This window comes from Bidens hawaiensis, unplaced genomic scaffold (genome assembly GCF_021521415.1).
Source record: "Bidens hawaiensis isolate Kalapana, Puna unplaced genomic scaffold, B.hawaiensis_p1.1 tig00022295_1, whole genome shotgun sequence".
NCBI classification, from domain to species: Eukaryota; Viridiplantae; Streptophyta; class Magnoliopsida; order Asterales; family Asteraceae; genus Bidens; species Bidens hawaiensis.
The window spans coordinates 162,530-184,550 of NW_027493461.1; the positions used below are offsets into that span (position 1 = coordinate 162,530).

At 38.2% G+C, this 22,021-nt stretch overlaps 2 pseudogenes across 1 annotated transcript; both read right to left on the reverse strand.

The window, feature by feature from the left end:
• Positions 1 to 7,879: 7,879 nt before the first annotated feature.
• LOC143565176 (U6 spliceosomal RNA) lies at positions 7,880 to 7,992 on the reverse strand (annotated as a pseudogene).
• A 2,303-nt stretch (positions 7,993 to 10,295) lies between these two features.
• Positions 10,296 to 13,539, reverse strand: LOC143565167 (G-type lectin S-receptor-like serine/threonine-protein kinase At4g27290; annotated as a pseudogene). The gene is made up of 7 exons (XR_013141010.1): positions 12,766 to 13,539; positions 11,917 to 12,639; positions 11,673 to 11,812; positions 11,270 to 11,480; positions 10,925 to 11,162; positions 10,677 to 10,827; positions 10,296 to 10,601 (listed from the first exon to the last, which is right to left on the reverse strand). The product of XR_013141010.1 is annotated as a G-type lectin S-receptor-like serine/threonine-protein kinase At4g27290 (transcript).
• Positions 13,540 to 22,021: the final 8,482 nt, after the last annotated feature.

The window sequence follows — 22,021 nt, forward strand, 5'->3', positions numbered from 1 at the left end:
CGGGGGTTGAGCGCGCATTCGTGGCGGGGGTTGAGCGCGCATGCATGGCGGGGGTTGAGCGCGCATTCGTGGCGGGGGTTGAGCGCGCATGCATGGCGGGGGTTGAGCGCGCATGCATAGCGAAGGGTTGCGCGCGCATGCATGGCATTAGAGTCTTGACCCTCAGCACTGTGCATGCGTGGCGTCGGGGTGTTCCTCCAATGCGGCGCATGCATGGCCGGGAGAGTTCGTCCGCAACGCACTTGCTATGACATCGGAGTGGTGATCCGTGAGTGCGCATGCATGGCGGCAGAGTGTTGGTCCGCGGGCGCATGCATGGCGACGGAGTGATGACTCGCGGGCGCGTGTGCACGGCAGTGGAGTCTTTTACATAAAACCAAGGTATGGAGTCGTCTTCCCACTTGAACAGCGATGCGGATGCAAGAAACCAAATTTTTGGAGGCGCCCATCCATAATGACGCGGTGTTGTTCCGCGACGGCGCCCACGCATGTGGCGTAGTGTTCTTTTGACGTGATTGCGTAGTGGTGATCCGCAAGTATGATGGCGGTGTGTTGTGAAAATGAGTAAAGGACTTAGAATATATTTTCTTGCCTGCCTCCAACTGTGGAGGTGGTGTGATATTTCTATTAGGGTTTCCAATGATTGGGCTCAGACCCAATTAGGGCCTTTTTGGCCTCCTACTATTGCTTCGCGCCACGTGTACTTAGGACGCCTGGTGCTTTTTCATTGATTATTCTCTGACCAAGGTATTTCACCTGACCCATGTGTCATCACGTGGTGGCACATGGGCATTGCTGAGTTGTCCACCCTTCATTGGCAGCTGTCAACATCAGCATATTCTTTATTCCTTAAAAGATACCTTCTGAAAGGTTGTCTGATGAGCACAATCATGGTTGTCCTTATCCTGATTTGGATAAGGACGTGGTTGGTTGTGCATATGTGATATGCGCCTATCCTGGGGATGCGCGAGGTCCTCTTTATTCTCACGCGCAGATGTGATATGCGTGAGCATATGTGATGTGCGTGAGCATATGATATGCGTGAGCATATGTGATATGCGCCACGCGCAGATGTGGTATGCGTGAGCATATGTGATATGCGCCTATCCTGGGGATGCGCGAGGTCTTCTCTTTATTCTCACGCGCAGATGTGATATGCGTGAGCATATGTGATGTGCTACGCACAGATGTGGTATGCGTGAGCATATGTGATATGCGTGAGCATATGTGATATGCGCCACGCGCATAGGTTTTGGCTTTGTGTCTTCATGACATCCTGATTTCAAGCCTCTTGTCTATATCTTGTGGGTTGACCCGCCCCGCTTGATGTTAAGGCGGGTGCATATCCCTTCAAGCCCCCCCAGTCTAATGTGTCTTGTCTCGCGCGAGCAAGGTAAGATAGATATTAGACTTAATAGTTTGCTTTTTTAATAGGGCTTGTTTTTTCTTTTTCTTTTCTTGTACGCGCGTTGCGCGAAATTCCATCCCTTTGGTTAAAACGAATCGTCAATGCATGTGGTTGGTTGGTGTTGACATGCATCAGAGATGGAGACGTTATGTGTCAGACCTTTCGTGTGCTCGGCGCCAGTGCGCATGCGTGATGGCGCGCTGCTGCTTCATAGCAGTGAAACTCATGCATGGTGGCATGCATCATGGCGGCCAGATGGTTACCCGCGGTGGCGTGTACGCGTGGTGGCGCAATGACATTACGCGGTGGCGAGGTTCACTTGTCGTGGCGCGTATGAATGTTGACGGAATGTTAATCCGCGACTGTGCGCGTGTATGGTGGGAATGTATTGAACTGCGGTGGCGCATGAATGGTGGCGATGTACTGTACCGCGGTGGCGCATGCGTGGTGGTGATGTATTGAATCGCGGTGGCGCATGCGTGATGGCGGTGCATCGAACCGCGGTGGCGCATGCGTGTGCTTGTTGAATATAAGATATGCTTACATATTGAAACTTGAACAAGGTTGTAAGGAAATTATTTCTACTTAATCCTTAACAGTTGTCGTATTTCAAGTTATTTTGCGATATTCTGATTATGCTGACATGTGCCTTGGCCTTTCATTATTCCTCTTTTGCGCGACGTTATCGTGCATTTATTATAGGGAATTATGAATGAGTTTTTTAGCCTTTACGTGTCAGTATGTGTTACTCTGCCTATATCCATTATAATCCCATGCGCGGCCCCGACCTGAGACCTTAACAACTATGCTTTGGCATGTGTTTTGCCTTAGTTGTGCTTAGGTATTTTTATGGTCCAGCTGCGCAATGCGTAGGATGGATGCTATGAGTAATTTGAGCTAAGGCTCATATTATTGGGCTAAGGCCCTGACGTTTTAGAGTTAAAACTCGTTAACGCATCTGAGCTTGAAGCTCGCGCATGTATGTTTTACTTCGTTTTATTTTTAGTTTGATGTCAATACAATGTTGTCATATTGCTCAAAATTAATAAAGGGAAGTGTGAAACATGTATGCAAAATCAAAATCAAGCTCGCACATGCATGGCGGCGGAGTCGTGACTCGCGGGCGCGCATGCATGCCGAGAGTTGAGCGCGCATGCATGGCGGGAGTTGAGTGCACATGCATGGCGTTGGAATCTTTCATAGGTGGTGGAATGTTGATCCGCTGGCGCATGCATGGCAGCGGAATCTTGATCCTTGGTAATGCGCATGCATGGCGGCGGAGTGGTGACTCGTGGGCGCACATGCATGGTGGCGAAGTCTTGATCTTCGGCACTGCGCATGCATGGAAGCGGAGACTTGATCTCCGGTGGCGCGCATGCATGGTAGCAGAATCTTGATCCTCCACATTGCCCTTGCATGGTGGCGGAGTGGTGACTTGCGGGCGCGCATGCATGGCGGTGAAGTCTTCTGCGCAAAAAGCAAAGGCCTGGAGTCGTCTTCTGACCCACATGGTGGGTTTTTGTGAACGCGCATGCATGGCGGAGGAGTCTTCTGCGCCAAAGGCATGGAGTCGTCTTCCAACCCACATGTTGGTTTCCGCGGGAGCGCATGCATGGCTGCGGAGTGAGGATCCGCGGGCGCGCGTGCATGGCGGCGGAAGTCTTGTAATTTTTGGATCTACAAATTGAGAGTTAGATCTGTAATTTTAAACCTAAAATCCAGATCTGTAACCTAGATCTAGATCTGTAAACCAGATCTAGATAGATCTGAAGCTCGGAGTGGAGAGAATTTAAAACCATCACAGATCCGGAGGCTTGATCATCCGAATCAGGTAGTTTCTTTTTTGGATCTACAAATCTTTTTCAGCTTCATTTTTGCACAGATCTGGAAGCATCTTTTAGATCTATGGATCTTTTTGAGCTTTAATAGAACAAATCTTGAAGCATCTTTCTGTAAACTTCCAGATCTGAATTTTTCTTGGGAGAGATCTGAGAACCGAGACGAAAATCGAAAGGTAGCTCGTTGCCGTCCCACGGATGGCGCCAATGTAGAAACATGAAATGAATCTGACCTGATCCATGACGATGTTCCCGGGTCTTCGGGATGAACGAACCACGTCTTGATCTTCTTCTCCGGTTGCCTGAGATCTGCAATGGCCTTTCGGGGGTGTGGAGGTGAATGCTAAGAAATCTCGAGGATCTCTTGTTTACAGACACAAAAATGGTTATGGTGGTGGCTCTTATTGAGCATGACCCCCTTAATAAGGAGGTGGAGACCTCCTTATATAGGGAGCCTCATGGCCACCATCATGGTACCCTAATGGGCCTAGCCCAGTTAGGGTTACCTCCACAAAACCCCCTCAGCCCAATAATATTGTATTAGTCCATATAATAAAGTAAGCCCAAACATAATACATTAAGGTCGTGAGCCGAGTTTAGTACCATACCTCTACAACTATCATAGCAACACCTAGGTATACCAGCACAACCCCTAAATAACAGGACCAAGATGGCCTGCATACAAACCCAAACATCCCTAACCATCACATAACCTTCATTGTTATAACAACACCTAGGAAACACAAACAACACATATATAATGTGGACAAATCCAACCAAACCAACACATATATAAAAGCAGCACAGTCATAACCATGATAATCATCACACCAACTGCATGCACATCAACAAAGAAATTGTAGGTCCCGAAACCGGATCCAACAACGAATGGCTTTGTTCTTGATAAGTGCTCGAGACGGGTGCGGTGAAACAAACGACCGAACATAAATAATATAAAGATAAAATAAAAGAACGATCTCGTAACCGGTACGAAAGATTCATAATATTAAAATGAACCGATCCCACCCAAGGTGAGTTCCCCTTGGGTGGTTGTTTACACCATCAAAACACACACATAAATAAAAATACACATGACATATTTATAGCCTAACATGCATATTCTTTCTAAAAGCCTTATCCCATTGAAGCTAAGCGCGCGTGCCGAAGCCCTTGTTTTGTGTCCGGTTTTCTCGCCGACATAAATTATTAACTTGACCATAAATATATAATGGGTTTCATACTTTGATATCGCAAGTCACATTTTTGGCCTTACAATCACCCCCTTGACTTGTGATCTCAAAACATCATCGAACCGTGTCTCGCATTTTCGCAAATCATCCAGATAACCGAAGCTTCTTCAATCACCCCCTCAAGGTATGATTCACCTAATTCATTCATAAAGACGTTCTCGCTTCTTTATCCATCTCGGATCTTAAGCAATATAGGTTCAAAAGAGCTTGACGAAATACCGGGGACAACGATCAAATAACAAAGCTTATTATTTTCGTGAATAAAATTATTTAAGTACCTCACCCCTAATAAATAAGTATCCCAGATACTCGTATCCCACATTTTCAGGTTGAGAGCTTAAACAATTTAATTCCCTATTAAATTCAACTTGTTCAAAAATTATCACCTGAATAAATAAGCATCCCGGATGCTCGTAGCCCACGTTTTCAGGATCTAATTCTCGAACACTTTGAAAATAATATATAAATAATATGCTTTGACCACTGTCCAATAATAACGAAAAACCCAATCAACTTTTACTTTATTCAGTTTGGTCAATCCGAACATATAATTATTTCTCGGTCAAGTAGTGTTCTCCTATTCAACAAAATCAATATTAACACTCATTTGTATTTGTAGGTGCAGATTTAATCTCTTGTATCATCCTCTAAAGCCCAGTTATTACAAGCCCAATATCCCATTTTAAAGTATTAGTTGATCCAACAAAAAGATCTAACACAAGTCCACTAGACCCGATATTTTTATATCCAACCTAAACCCAGTCCAACCCAGCAAACCAAACCCGGATTTGTGGATCCGACCCAGCAAACCCACATTCATTGAATCTGATGACAGAAAGGAATTAGATCTTACATTTTGACTAACGTGCACCATCTTTGCCATAAATATAGTCCTCGATTTCGTCTAAGTCGTTGCAGATTTCAAATTGCAAAATTATCACCAACAAAACAAGAGTAATAACAGGAGAATCATCACTTGTATGAGCAACCGCCGCTGTCAACTTTGTAGAACCGTCATCAGGTGCCACGCTTAACGATACGAGCTTTCACCGGTGAAGAATGAACCAACGGCGTACCTTCTAGAAACCAGATTCAGGTCACCGGCAGCTGGAAAACCGATTTCCGGTGACCTGCTGCCGTCGTCTTCATTCGTCATTCACCGCCGCCATCAATCCAGCCCCGGCCAACTTCACCACAGCCATAGCCACTCCTACCGCCACTGTAACCACCGCCGCCGCGCGAACTTGCGGTTATCTCGCCGGAAAACCGAATGGCCAGAAAAACACAACCACCACCACCACCACCAGCAATTACCAGCAAACCCCTCGGTCACAGCTTTATCCAACACATCAGACATAACCGATGCTCATGCACATCAGAGTTTGATTTTTACATCTTCAACCTCGGAATTGTCGCCGGGAAGGACCGTAGGGTCGCCGGATTTTTGGCGTATGGCGGAACGGTTCCCGAAACGCTCGGATCTAGCACTTCTAGATTCCGAACATCCGGATCTACAAGGAGAAGCTTCAAACACGCTTATTTCCCACTTTATTTCCAACTTTATTTTCAAGATATTCAAACTTTATTTTCAAACTTCAATGGGTCTTTAACGTCGCGGGGGGGGGGGGGGGGGACGTGTGCCCCGGCGTTTTGGCCCAAAACACCACTCAAAACGTGCTGACTACGGGCGGTCTTATGATATTATATGTATACTTGGAGTCGCAAGCCTTTTATTGGGGCAAGTGGTGACTTTTTATTGGGCCATGCTAATTTTTTTAAAGTTTTGTTACGGTAACAAATGTAACGAAAACCAACCGAAGACGTGTAGACTTGGTGCCGCCTGAACGGTCAAGACTGACAAGGCTCGGGTTTTACACGTTCAACTTTCACTGACTGAGGGTAGGGGTGTTCACGGTTCGGTTTGAAACCGTGAAACCGCCTGAACCGGTCATCGGTTTAGTTTCACGGTTGATTTTCTTTTTTTAACTTTCGGTCGGTTGGTTTGAAAATTTTCAAACCGTAGCGAACGATTTGGTTTACGGTTTGCACCGAAAACCAACCGTATAAAACCGGACCGGCATGATTTAATCATATATATATTTTTAAGTATTTTATAATATATATATATAGATATATAATACTAGAAACATATAATATTTATAATATTAATACGTGTATATAAATATGCATTGACAGTAATTGAAGTGGGCTAAGCCCAAGTGTCCAAAACACAATAAACATTGTTCCAATCTTTAAATTTTTTAGCTGAAAACAAAATCGGTAGATGCCTGTTAGATTTTATAATTTATTAGGAACTTTACATTAAAATTCAGAAATTATTTTAGCCATTTTATATAAAATCCCGACACGCCCAAACCGTGAAACCGAACCGGAACCAAACCGTTACTAACGGTTCGGTTTAAGAGTTCAAAGGTTTGGTTTTGGTTAACGAAAACTAAAAACCGTTACCAACGGTTTGGTTATGGTTTGACCTAAAAACCGCGAAAACCGGACCGTAAACACCCCTAACTGAGGGCACCCTATTGGTCCACCTCAATTTTTATATTTTCTTCGTAATGAAACCGACCGAAGTCACGTAGACTCACTGGCTTAACACCTGGGACTGACAATGCTCAGGTTTTACCAAAGACTGTAACTCAACTGAGGCACCTCATTGGTCCACCTCAATTTTTATATATATATTTTTGATTTTTATTTTGTTTTAGATCCGGAATGTAACGAATGTGATCGAAACCGGCCGAATTCGCATTGACTCACCATGTCAACGTTTGAGAACGACAAAACTTGGGATGTTACCAACGCTTGGTTTTACCGACCGAATAAACTTCGTTTTAAAATTTTTATTTTTTATAAGTTAATTTGACAAATTTATTTTTTGGGTTTTAACGCTCAGGTTTAACCAACATTGTTCATACCATAACGAACATAACCGATACCGACTGAATCACGTCGACTCGCTGTCGTAACGCTCGAGTTTTACTAACACCTGGGTTTAAACGCCTAGCGTTTACTAATCGATTTCGTCGCGCAACGCGTGGGTAGATAACTAGTTATTCTGTATTTTCATAACACTGCCCCGGTGTTTATACGGGTCATAACTTACGGGTAACCGAAAGTTTAACCAAAAAGGATGGTAAAATATAGCAAAACAAGTAAACTTCAATGGACAGATATCCATTATTATGAAGAAATATAGGCCTTCAGTATAATTTCATAAAACCAAGAACTAGAATGTACATTGCAGAGTTTGAAAGTTCACAAAAATTCGACGGTTATCAATTTTCATCCGACAAGCAAGAGCCTTAATTGATATTTGATAATGAGCTAAATAAGGACACATGTTCATAGAATTCATACATAATAGAAATGATTAACATTTTGTTTATTTGTGTGCGTCGTCTTTGAGCGGGGTCATGCAGATTTTCTCTGTATCGTACCAATTTTATTAGATGCCCGGACAATAGATGTTCCTAGCCTCTAACCCTAAAATTATAATATTTTGCATACTCTATACTAATCTCTTTGAATTGTGTCACTTGTCTTGATGATGTTCTTAGGAGGATATCTAGAAGGAACTTTTCTTTAGGAGGATAACTAGGAGGAATTTTTCTTTAGGAAGATATAGATATAGCATTAGTGTGCCCCGAACTGAACAAAAATTTCTTAATATCATAAGAGATTTATACCGAAGGGTGGACCGATCAGTGCTAGATCTGCCGCTGGAAAATTCTAGCAAAGAAGAAATGAAGAATGGTCGTTTGATGATGGTCGCAATTGTCGATCAGTGCTAGATCAGTGCTAAGATTTATCAAGGACTAAATCTCTTTATGTAATCGTAAATTAGGACAACCCAAGCTTTAATTTATCACCCTTCTCTGATTTCTTGAACTTTTGGTAAGTAATCTTCCATGTCTTAATGTTGGAATCTTGTGCTAGGGTTACATGTTTAAATTTAAATGGTGGTGTGTGATTTTAATATCTGTTCGAGTTGCTAATGGATTAGGAATTTACAAGAAAGCATGTTTGGCATGATAAGAATACTTGTTGGATCAAATATTTGATCTGCATGTGTTAAGGTTCTTGTTAGTAGGAATCTACACTGTGAAATTAGGGTTGGAACCACATGATAATATGTTTGAGATGTGAAGTCTTAATTTTAGAGCATAAATGTACTTGCATGTCATGATCTTGAAGTGGACTGGTATGAATTATTATTATTCGAAATTGTATCATGATATGCTTAAAACTAAGTTTGCTAAGCGAATAGACACAATTGATTTGCATAGGGAAAATTGGATTTCAATAATCCATACAATTATTTATTGTTCAATAGTAATCATAACCAACAATCTAACCATCAACAATCCCAACTATTAGTTTTGTTATCAATAGCAGCCCCATTCTAATAGGCCTCTAAATTCGTTAACTTTTTGATGATGTGACGCATGATTTGGCAAAAATATTTTTAATTTTAAATTTAATAATGCCATTCATTAATTTAGTGGACCCTATCTACTAAACAAAATAAACCTAAAAATCTAAAATATCACCACCCCTACTAGGGGTGTGCATGGGTCGGTTTGGGGCGGTTTTTGACCAAACCCGTAACCATAACCTATATAGCGATTAATAAATAACCATAACCATAACCATAACCGATCCGTCATGGCGGTTTCGGTTAATCGGTTTTAACAGTTATAGCGAGTCGGTTATGGGTCGGTTAACCGTGACTAAAAAAACAATCCTTCCGTATGATTATGAACACTGAATAGTCGCTAATTGTACTGTGGATTTCATATATATTTTCTTTTTTTTTTTATTATTGCAACTTATGAAATATGCTTATCTAATTGACATATTAAATAATTGAAATGACAAATTTGGATGGAATTTCAGAACGACAATTATGGAACATTGGAATAAATATGGTAACCAATATCACTAATATTATTGGCCTAAATCCTAGTAGGCGTGGAGAATTTTTTTCTGTAACGGCAATAAGTGTAAAAATATCCTTCTCATGCATTAATTCTAATTTCCAAACTCTTATTTCTCGATTAATAGTTACATAAATGGGGCGGTTCGATTATGGCGGGTTTGGAATTAAGATTAACCAAATCGACCCACATTTGGCGGTTTTCGAAAATTCATTAAACCGACCCACGGTTATATCGGTTATCGGTTAAAATCGGTTCGGTTTGGTCGGTTATGGTTTGGTTTGCGGTTATGACGGTTAATTTGTTCACCCCTAACCCCCACCCCCTTCGTTATCCTCAACCCCCATTCCATATGCAGTTCTGTCGCCACCCACCGTTGGCTGCCACCTCGCTCCTTCACTTGTCTCCACCAAAACGATTGGAGCTCCCGTAGCCTCACATAACAAGCACCTTTTCATGTACCTTGAAGTCAAAATAGATCAAAAGCAAATTAAAATTATTAGCCGAATTCATGACTAATTTGTGGACTGACTACATTTTAATCATTATATTGTTAAAAATTTCCTTTAAATATCATTGGATTTGGGGTTAATTCCAAAGTAGATCAAAATCCAACTACATTTTAATCATTATGGGGTTGCTAGTAGTTAGATGCTAGTTGAATTAATATTGACCAATAAGTAATAGTTTGGATTATTAAAATCCAATTTTCCTGTAAATTAGTATCATTGAATTCATACTTGTAAATGTATATTGTTCTTGATAAAAATTCAATCTATATACATATATGTGCAACAAATAATACTTGTGAAACAATGATGTGATAGAAAACTTAAGTTTTCTATCGAGCATCTAGCTCTGTAATAGTACAAGCGTTCATTGAACCTTCTGTGTAAGTAACTGAAGAGATATTTGCTACATGTACTTGCCTTTCCATGAAAAATAACGGCTGCTTAGGCTGTGGTGTTACACCCTCGCCGCCCAACATTTGAATTACAGATGACATGTGTGGCCTGTCTCCTGCATTGTGTTGAACACATAACAACCCAACTTTGATTGATCTTATTACTTCAGGAGGATGACATGTATCAATGCAACTTGAATCTATTAAATTCATTGACTTGCCTTCATTATAGAGACTCCATACCTTAATATAGTTTAAAAGTTATTAGATTTGTAAAATGAATTGAAGCCATATATAGTTTGTGACGGGTGAACATACATGTTCTATAAAGTTATGTTCATTTTCAGATCGAACAAATCCTCTATTCTTCTTCCCACTCACAATCTCCAGCACCAAGACACCGAAGTTAAATACATCTGACTTTATTGAGAAAATACCATCTAGTGCATACTCAGGGGACATGTAACCACTGCAAGCACGCAACAGAATGCTTACAAGAAAAATACTAAAAGAATTCAACGAGAAGAGAAACAGGGAATGCATGAAAAGTTGGTCCAAGAAGTTACTATGTGCCAACTACTCTTTCCGTGTTTGCTTGCGTCTCGTTTCCTCCAAAGCTTCTAGCTAAGCCGAAGTCTGATATCTTAGGGTTCATATCGTGATCTAGTAAAATGTTGCCAGCTTTAAGATCCCTGTGGATGATTCTTAATCATGAATCTTGATGCAAGTAAACAAGTCCTCGAGCAATTCCTTTGATAATGTTGAAACGCTTTGTCCAATCAAGAAGTACGCTTTGAGTTTTATCTGGCCAACATACTGGTTTAGTAATGCTTTGTTTCATGCTACAAGTTCCTAAAGTTAAACCAATGTAAATAATAATGAAATATATGTACTTGGTATATGATATTTACCAAAAATAAATGAGTCCAAGCTTTTATTTGGCATGTACTCGTAGATCAACAATTTCTCATCTCCCTCTATGCAAAAGCCATGAACCTTCACAAGATTTCGGTGTTGAAGTTTCGAAATGCAGATGACTTCGTTCTTGAACTCATCTTGTCCTTGACTAGAATTCTTGGAAAGACGTTTAACTGCAATCTCTTTCCCATCTTCTAGCATACCCTGAAAATTCACCATTTTTAAATAAAAAACAAACTGCAAAGGTGACTTCTGATTTGCCTATATTTTTGTTTCACGCTTACACTGCATAGATTCATTTTCTTATCATGCATATGGACCGACCGTGTTGGATGATTTAAATGAAATATCGTGTATTATGGATCCTTCCCACATTTATTCTCATATAGTAATTACCTTATAAACTGGTCCAAATCCACCCTCTCCAAGTTTATTATCGGGTGAAAAGTTGGCGGTGGCATTAGCAATGGTGGAGAAGCTAAATAATTTTTGCTCCATGTCTTCTTCCTGGCTTTTAGAGGCAATTAAGATTTCCACTACGAAAAAGAAAAAAAAAACTTCACATATGGATAGCCTATTCAAAAGTACTCCTATTCACAGTACATACTACTCTAGTTGTTTACTGGTGAGAGACATTTACCTTCCCCTGTTGGTTTGGTTTGATTCGATTTTCTCCTTGCGTAACACAACCATGTAGTGATGCTCAAGCCCATGAGAAGAACCATGTATTACACAGCAACAAGTTAAATGCAATCATTGAGGGATGAGGCAAACATAAAAAAGTGCCTTGCACCTTATTACCTAATTCAGATGAAGCCATCCTTACAAATATATCAGAACTGCCACTACCTTCGTGTGACACTTGGATGTCTAGAAGGTCACTAAACCAATGTAAGCAGATGCTTCGAGTGTCATCTGGATTTGCATAAGCATTACAAGTACAATTCTCTAAGCATTTTGTAGCACATTCTTCAAGAGTCATGCTCATGTTAAACCAGGCATTCTCTGTGTCTGGCAGTTTTACATTAGAGTACTTTATAAACCCTTCTGATCCTCTTTTGCATTCCAACGGTGTTCGTCTAATACAACCGCCTGACCAATCAGCTGTGTCCCAATCCTTTTGGTTCTTGGGTACAAACCTTTTCTCATCTAAGCAAGTACAAAAGTGTTGATTCATATTAAAGTTGCAGGTTCCATAAGCGTTACAAATGTTGTATATATCACAGGGACCTCTTGGGAATTGCACAATCTGCTGCCAGCCTCTACTTTCTTCTACCCATGCCCAACATTCTAGATGCATAGAAGAATTCAAGGTGATTCTCGATAGGAGAGAGTCATCTTCAATATTATAAGCAAAAGACACCTCACTTTCATTAATAATTTCATGCTACTAGAAGTTTGTTTTAATGTACGTTATATTCAGCTTACATCGAAACAGAAGGCAAGCGGGCAACAAGCTGCGCCGCTACCCCTTTTTGAATCGCAAAACCCAATCTTTTACAATAATTACATCATATGTAAAAGTTATCCTCTTGCCAAATATGTAAACCCCAACAAACCGTTCATTACTCCACGGTCCATCGCGAAATATGATGGACGCTCCTTATTTTAGTTTGTTTTCAGGATAACCAAGTGTGTCCGCACCCCATGCAAGATCACCTGGAGCTGGATCTTGACTACTCTTCCACGGTGTTAGACGCCATGTGATTCCCCTTGAGTGATCTCTCCCTAACTTCATGCCGCGTAGAAGTGTATCGGTTGGGTAATCAAAACTCTGCCAGATAACCTTCTCCTGTTGATTAATCACAACAAGATTTCCGTTGTCCTGAAGCCTTGCAGTTGTGTTTCCTGAGGCGGTTATATTAGATGACCAAATCATGTTGATGTTGTGGAAGAGGCCGAGAATTCCTTGATCAACAATCTTGAACACAAGCGTTGATGCGCCAGGAAGTGGGAGGTCTCTGTTGGCAACCCAAACCACTGTTCTGTCGGCGATTTTTTTATACCAGATACCGAGATATCTGTTCTTAGAACTACCTGGCTTAAAAAATCCGAGTTCAAAAATTCCAGCAGGCGAGACCAACGTGTCTCCATCTATCAGAAACCTTGTATCTGAAATGAATGTCGAGTTCAACAGCAGTGCTTATGCAAACGAAAAGTAAGCAGCCCAGAAGTATGGCTGCTCCCTCCATTGAGATGATTTGAGACCAGCCTTTGTTTTAAGCAACTAATGTTTAAAGAATAATAGTAAAGTAAAAGAAACTATTAGAATCAACGTCCATTCATCTATCATTCTATCCCTACACAGATTAGACCACAAAACGTATGGACCTGCATTTCGGTTGACCATTGACGCCCTGATAAGGTGATAAATGGAACAAATGGTTTTGAGTTAACTTCGTTTATATGAAAAGTAGTATATGAAAAGGTTAAGTCTCATATATTTTCCAAATATCATATTCAGATTTTGAGTTAACTTCGTTTACTTTTAACTAATTATTATTTTTTTTTAGTGATTCCTAGGGTTTTCATTAAACTCAAAACGATTATAATAAAGTAGTAGGAAAACGGGCAACAAGTTGTGCCGCAGCCCCCCTTTTGAGTAGCAAAACCAATTATACTAAAAATGAAGTTTTAGGACTTAGAAGCCGATAGAGTACCATACACGACACGCTAAACCTACGTAGAAAATTTACAGTCTTCGGGCCAAAAAACCAAATGTTTACTAAAAACTATATATAGTTTAGTTTGTTTGTTAAGTTTATTTCAACACACTTCAAGATTCAAACCTTCACCTTTCGGTCACCTTGCTTGTTATATCCTTAAATTAACTTCAGTAATTACAAAAAATATCGGTTTGTTACACATTACGTTGTTTTCACTAACAAAGTTGGATTTTGTTAAGTTTTCTTAAAATTGAAAATTTTGTAATTTCATTTTCTTTATTTTTGTTTTATATTTTCTTTTAATCAATTACACTTGGGTCTTTTTTATAGGTCAACTTTTATTTTTGTTTTATATTTTTTTTAATTAATTACACTTGGGTCTTTTTTATAGATCAATTTGCAAGTTATTTTAAAAGTTGTAACACACTACATCATTTCCACTAACAAAAGTTTAGACCGTATTAAATTTCTTTTTCTTGTCTAAAAGACAATTTTATGCATACAATTGAACTAAAGAAACAATAGATCGTAAAATATAATACAATGACGAAAATATATAAAAAAACACAATGATAAATTAAAAAAGACACAGTAGATCGTAAAATATAACACAACGTTGAGAAATATAACATAATATCAAAAAAAAGGATACAATGTCAAGGAAAAAAGACACAATTAATAACGAAAATAAACAAAAAACACAATGATAAATAAAAAGACACAATGGTTTTTTTTCCTCAATATTTTTTTAGAACGAGAAACACGGAGAAAACATTTTTGTTTTTGTTTTTTTTTTTACTTTTTTCGTTTGTTTTTTTAGACAAAACAGCAAAAGACGTCCTTTATGTTTGAACGTTTTTTCAGTAGACGTCATTTCGCGAAACAAATGGTAGAAAACATACTCAATGTTTCAAATCCCTTTCACGTTACATCCTTAGCACTAACCTCGTTAGTTTTTATCGTTAAATATGGACATGTGCAAGGCACATGAGGGTATTATTGTAAATTTACATACTTATTTAATAAAAACATTAATATAATTAAAAATAAATACTTCCCCCACCCCACCCCACCCCTACCCATACCCACATCCATTCTCTTTAATCTTTATCTTCCTCTTCTCTCTCTCTCTCTAAATCCTCACCACCATCCACCACCACCAATCCCCCTGCTCACACCCACCGCGTACCCTATCGCTTCTATTTACTTAGTTTCCGAGCTTTTCACTCTTCAATCGTGGATGGCGGCAGAGGGTGGGAGGCGGCGGTGCCCCAATTTACTCCGATCGGTTGAACCCCATGCGAGTAATGTGACCACCATTAATGGTGACCATGTTGATTAGGGCTAATTCATCACTACACCATCGACCGACAACCCAAATTAGGACTAATTCACCTGAGCCGCCGTGTTTGGTTATTATAGAATATTAGAATGCAACACTAGTGGTGGTTAGCGGGTCCGGTAGAGCCAAGAGCCACCTACGGTGGCGGAGACGGAGACGGAGACGGTGGTGACTTAGGGTTCCGGCGTCACTGTGATACCCGACAAAATAAAAAGTATTATTATATTCCATAAACGAGATTAAGACATGTTTAGACTGGGTTAAGTGAGAATTAAGACCCTTAAGTTAAATATAATATTTTATGCTAAGAATGAAGGGAATATATATATTTTAAAACGCGCAAGGAGTCAGACAGAATAAACAAATTTTGGTGATAAGTTAAGACGACACAGACATTTTCGGTTAAGCGTGTAAATGTTCAACCCGACATTCGATAAAATGTCCATGGTTGAATCCATTTGAATAATGTAGAGGATTGAAAAGCAAGAGCTCCGGCGAAAATGTGACTCAATTCCAAGTTATAACGAAGCGAGAAAACGCAAATTAGTGTTTCAACAACGGTCGTAATATCACACGTATTGAGAAGATAATAAAATATATACTATTATTATATTCGAGAATTATTATTTGGATAAGATAAATCGAATAGACACCATAAGTTTGGATGGGTTGTTTTTCACTAGTTTTATTAAGTTTGGAGTAACACGGAACCGATACTGACACCGGGAAACGATCGATAATAACTTATTAGGGAAATAATAATTTAACGAGACAAATTTAAGTCGGGAACGAAATAAATATTTTGACGAAAGATACATGGAAAATATAACATCACTTAAAATAGCGAGTTCGTTGGAGCAAGAGACCGATACACGAACGGAGACCACAGAGATAAAACCGGCTATATATAGCCTTCCATCCCCTCATTCTCTCATTTTATAACATTTTAGAGAGAGAGAGACTAGAGAGAGTGAGCAGAGAGCTGCAAAGCTTTCCGGCAGCGGCGGTGGTCCGGTGGCTGTCCGGAGGCGATCCGGTGACGGCCGAAGGCCGTCGAAGCCCGTTTTCACTATGGAACCATTTTTCGACGTCCCGAACGCGATGGTAAGCTCTGATTGTCTTGATTTTGAGCTTAAGTTCATTAAAAACATCTTTTAAAATCTGGACAGATTTCTTTCAGTTTGCATGTTCTCAAAGAGCGGCCTCGTACGTGAGATTCAACCGTCCGAACATCCTTATTTCTTTTCCGAGGGTTCCTAACCCATATAACACCATTTTGAATCGGTAAAGAAAAGATTTGAAGTTGTTTAAGTATGGTTTTGATAGCCATTTTCGCAACATTTTCCAGGTTCGGATTTGAAAACACAGCTATAAAGAAATGCAGATTTCCAGAGATCTGGCCGTCGGATTGAGCTGAAATTTTCGGTGACCTTTCCTAAAACCTAAATATTTGATTCCACCAAAGGGATTGATGATCAGATGTCTGGATGGTGAGTTATAGTCTGCGTAATTTACTGGTCAGATTTTAGAACGAAAATGGTTCTTTAAAATGGTTTGCATGTAGGTTTTGAGGTGTCGTATGGACGATCCGAGACCGGAGAATTGTTATGAGGCAAAGACGAACGCGCTGGTATATCCGGATCGCGTTGCATGTAGGCTACGAGTAGATTTTTAGACGTGAACCGCACGCGAGAGGGTAAACTTTTATCTCTTAAAAGTTTGATAAAGTTAGATTTTAGATAGATTGGTTTAAACAGTGTTACCGCGTTTAGTTGGGACTGTTAAAATATGGTAGATGATTATTTTAGCTATAGTAAGTTTATGAATGAGCGTTAAAAATATACTATAAAAGTGAAGAATTAACATAAAGTAATGACCACTTGTGCTAAAAATTATACAATCGAGACTTGGACGATATCGTGTGTGTGTGTATATATGCACGATATTTGGACTGAAATAGTTTATCCGGATAGTGACCACCATTAATATAAAAAATAATAAATAAATATACTTTTAGAAAATGTAAACGTTTATATAAAATATGAAAAAAAAATTATTAAGTATATTAATATAACGCGTTTCGCTATAAATAATAATAACGGTTATATTATGTTTTGTAAAAATAGTAGTATATAATATATTTGTCAGAATTTAATCACGTTTCTCTATGATAGATAATATGTTGATAAAAGAATGTTATATTTTAAAATAAATATATACGTTTTATTAAATAACGTCCAAGTTAAGTTTTGAAAACATATATTAGTTTTACATCGATTAATTGAAACTATGTTGTTCCAATATATTTATAAGTATTGTTAGATCTATCGGGGCGACGCCCTCTACTCTTCCAGTCACTCTGGTTGAAAAGGTGGGAATATTTTGATTTTGGTATGCATTAGGTTTATCATAGTGATAGTCATACATGTGTTGTTCTCTTTGCTCGTTTACAACTAACACGTTTTGTTTAAGAAATATATTGCTATGTTTGGAAAAAGTTGGAAATTAAATTTCCATTGAAAAGAATGGTGAATGATGGAATATTGTCATTAATAAGAATGACGAATAAATGGATGTAAAGTCGAGAACTGTTACATCCCGGTTTTAATTGAGAAACTCACCAACATTCGTGTTGACAAAATTATTTTAACATACTTTTCAGGTAAATGAAGAAAATTGATGCTTTGTGAAGGATTCGGGAAAATGGTGTCGTACGTTTGAATGAATGATAGTTGGACTTGTAATTTAAAATAGAACCGTGCATGTTTGACACGTGTAAAACTCTGATATTTAATAAACTTCAACTTATGATTCATTATAATTAAATATGATTGGCTGAACAACATCTGTCACCGCCCAAATTAAGATAATTAAGTCTTCTGCTGCTAAGTTAACGATTTTGGGGTGTGACAGAAGTTGGTATCAGAGCCAGCGGTTGTAGCGAACTAGAAATTTCCGAAGAAAATTTCTAGACTATAACCGAATATTTGAAACAAACATTTTCCCACTTCACGAAGCTAAAAAAAATTAAAAAAAAAATTGATGCGAAAGAAAATGCTGCATTGAAATTGTTTGTGTATTATGTGAAATTTACTTGATAAAATTACGTGTTATTTATATTTTATTTTTATCAGGATTACTTAGTACGGATTATGTCACAAACGCCTGATTCACACACTTTAACGAAATACACAACACTAACACTAAGCTGTGGGACCGTTTCTGCCGACCTCTGTTATGTTGGCAACCATGCACGCACTTCTATAACATACTCCCCTACTAGTTTTTGGCTACATGTCTTCGTTCCGCACAAGTCAATTTGCGTTTGTTACTGTTGGGTATCCTATGGCTAATTCAAGTAATAAGTGGATTGAGGATGACAATGCGACCCTACCTCTAGCGATTCTTGAGGTTGTGTAACTCAGTTGTAGGCGCTAGTACTGTTTCAGTTAAGGTATTATAACTATTAATATAGTACTTGGACCTCCAATAACTTTCTTTTGTTGATCTAGATAGGCATCGCATGCCTTGGATATTTGAGTATGAAAAAAAAAACTTGTGATTGGTGCTGATGCGTATTCACACCTAATATAGTAGTTATTTCATTAACTCCTAAACAAGTATTATAATTTTCAAGTTAAAATGTCATGATGATCTTTGGCTGATTTATTGATTATTGTGTGAATGTGATTATTTCCTATATTTAGTCACACACATTTAATAATTAATAATGAATATTGTTTTATCTATGTTATTCAAAAATAACATAAACAACAAAATGCCACCGAAAACAAGACAACTTTTTGCTAGTATAAGATATGGATTACCGACCTACTCCGAAGGAATAGCTCAACTAATCTCTCAACACGTTAACACTGTTTTAGAACAGTGAAATATTAGCCAAGAGTACTATGACTTGGATATTAAGAACGTCTAATATTTGAGTGTAAATATTCTAACTGTGGTGAGAAAACTTGGTCAACTTTAGTGTACGCGGTTACACAAATTAAAGTCCTTATATGAATTCTAAAAATGGATGGGTGGAATATGTGATTAGTATATAATACATGTATCTCTGTGCAAACTTGTGTTATCTACAGTATGAATTTATGACCCACAATGGGAGAATACTAGAATGATCCTGTAAGGTAAATTGACAGTTACACTTGATATCACGTAATTGTGAATTTACAGGTATGAGAGAATTCTGGGAAATTCTATTGTGATGACCTATGAGTATAATGTGATAGTTAATTACTATTAGGGATGCGATAGTAATCAGCAAGTTAGCCATCAATTCATAAAAGTTTGTTCCCCTAAAACTTTGATACGTTAATAAGGAATTCGTTGCGATTACACTCTGGTTTAAAATCTTAAAGAACCCATTCTTTCGATCCCAGTGATCATTCTATCATCTTTGGGCTTAATCATGTTATATTATGGTTATCCTGGCACCATTATTACACTCGTATGTCTTCATTATATTGATCTATTGATGACATACGTGCCAGTTCTTGTCTCTTAACAAGTTTAGCTCCATATCTTAAATCTTGATAATTATATTATCAGGGTAAACGCTGTACAAATTCCTTTGCGGATTTAGGATATTACAATTGACTCTGGTAGATGCATCAAAAGATTTTGAGAATGAAGCACATATATCATATCTTTATTAAAGAAATCGTCTTCTTTGGAATTAAGGCATGAGTAGGATATTCCTATTTTCTCAAACTCAAGGATGACACCACGCATGAATGTGTTAGTTCATTGCAAAATGATAATGAATTCTTCGCTTAATATTCCAATCTGACACTTCCTTTATTCGCCTTTTGTATCATAAGTGACGTTACCTTTATATGCGTGTGATACCTAAATGTGGTGTGAAGACTAAAACAAGGACAAGTAGGCATCGTAGCTCTTGTCAAAATTCTAATACGCCTATCATAAACTCGCAACCTGAAATCTATAGATGAAGAACTAACTGCGCAACCACCTCAACAATCACTTAACCACCTTTATGATTGGAGACACTTTGAAGATTCTGAATGTACTGTCAGGTCTGGCATATTCATAGTTGTCCACTAAGCTATAAAGTTACACGTATACGTAAAATTTTGTTGACCTCCTTGTTTCAAATTCATTTCTAATGGATAAAAGATAAGTTATCGTCAACCAATCAATTGCTCATAAACATTATATGACGATCATGCTATTTTCACTAAATAGAATATATTATCGGCTTCAAAAATATTTTGATGGAATTAAGTTAAGTATGATTTTCTCAAATCAGTAGGCCCCTCACTAATGATAATGATGATGAATATAATCACATCCTTAATAATTCAAACTCTAGAACCTAAGACCAAAATTTTGGGATCAACATCTAGTAAAAAAATTTACAACTCAGCTCTCATAATGAAAACGTCGACCCTAATTCGATGTAAAATAATGATTTTGTGAGATTAAGTCTTCAAGAAAAATGTATCCATACTCGACTTTCGTTAAAAAGGAGTTATAATGCATTGATACCATTAAGGCTAAATAAAAAGTTGTTAGGTTTACAGAACCTAGTTACTTGAATAATGCTTATTATAAAAGCCTATGATAACAATCTTGTAAGATCATTACTGTATTATGTTTCCTACTACCTGACTTTAAAATGATGCGTGATCATTTGACTAATCCTTGGTAGTAATTTATATTTCAAACTCTTGCTCACCCCCGCACTTCTAAACTTTACCCGCAAACCGAAATTTCAGTCGATTTATCAATTGCCCAAAGCAATAAATATATGATCTTTCGTCTGGAATTAATCACCTATGATTTGTTATTTTCTTCCTTTAGTAATGATAACTAACACGCAGTTAGTACTAATGTTGTTACTTAGTAGCAAGATTTCGTAACATAGGATATAACTAATGCTTCTTTTCATTAATTTGAACCGAACCTCCATGGTTCTCGCAGCACCCGAGTTTCTTAGTAAGATTAAATAATATGATCTTAAACAGTTGTCTCAAATTTAGCCTAACTTCAAATTCGATCATTAGTTACATAACATGCATCATGCGCATTCATACTAATGCTCAGCCATATCTGTATGATACATTAACTTCGTATTGGTTAAAGAATGTAACCCCTCGTTAACCTCTTATCCTTTAATGAAAGGCTTGCTAATGTACATGGACCCCATCCTTGTTACTATTAGGCCCCATCGAATCTGCTATTTCAGTTGTATTCAGTATGTACATCAAATTTTGTGATTCCCTCATATAGCATCATATTGTTGCCACTTCAACATGTAATGATGCCTGTTGCTAACAATGGCGGGTCAACGTCTTATTTTGTCTACGCTTCCTTGCATTAAAAATTAGTATAGTCTCGTAAGACTTAGGTTCGAACACACATATAAGTGTGATTTACTAACGTTCTATGCTAGGTCGATCAATTCCTTAGCTAGAGATATGCTAAGTAATATGGCACGAATGAGTTATTGGTGCAATGTTCAGAATTATATTGTGACTTCTACTTCTTAGGAGGTTATGTAATCGAAGAATCAGGCATCAAAATATTTTGTATTAACAATCGTCATTGTGGAAATTTAAGCATTTTAATGAAAATGCATGTGGTTGTGCTTAGATAGAAATTATGAAAATTTCGTCGAACGCGTGTGTGTGTATAACATGAATTGTCACGTTATATTATTTTGAGCTTTTCCAAGGTACTAGTTTATAAACCAA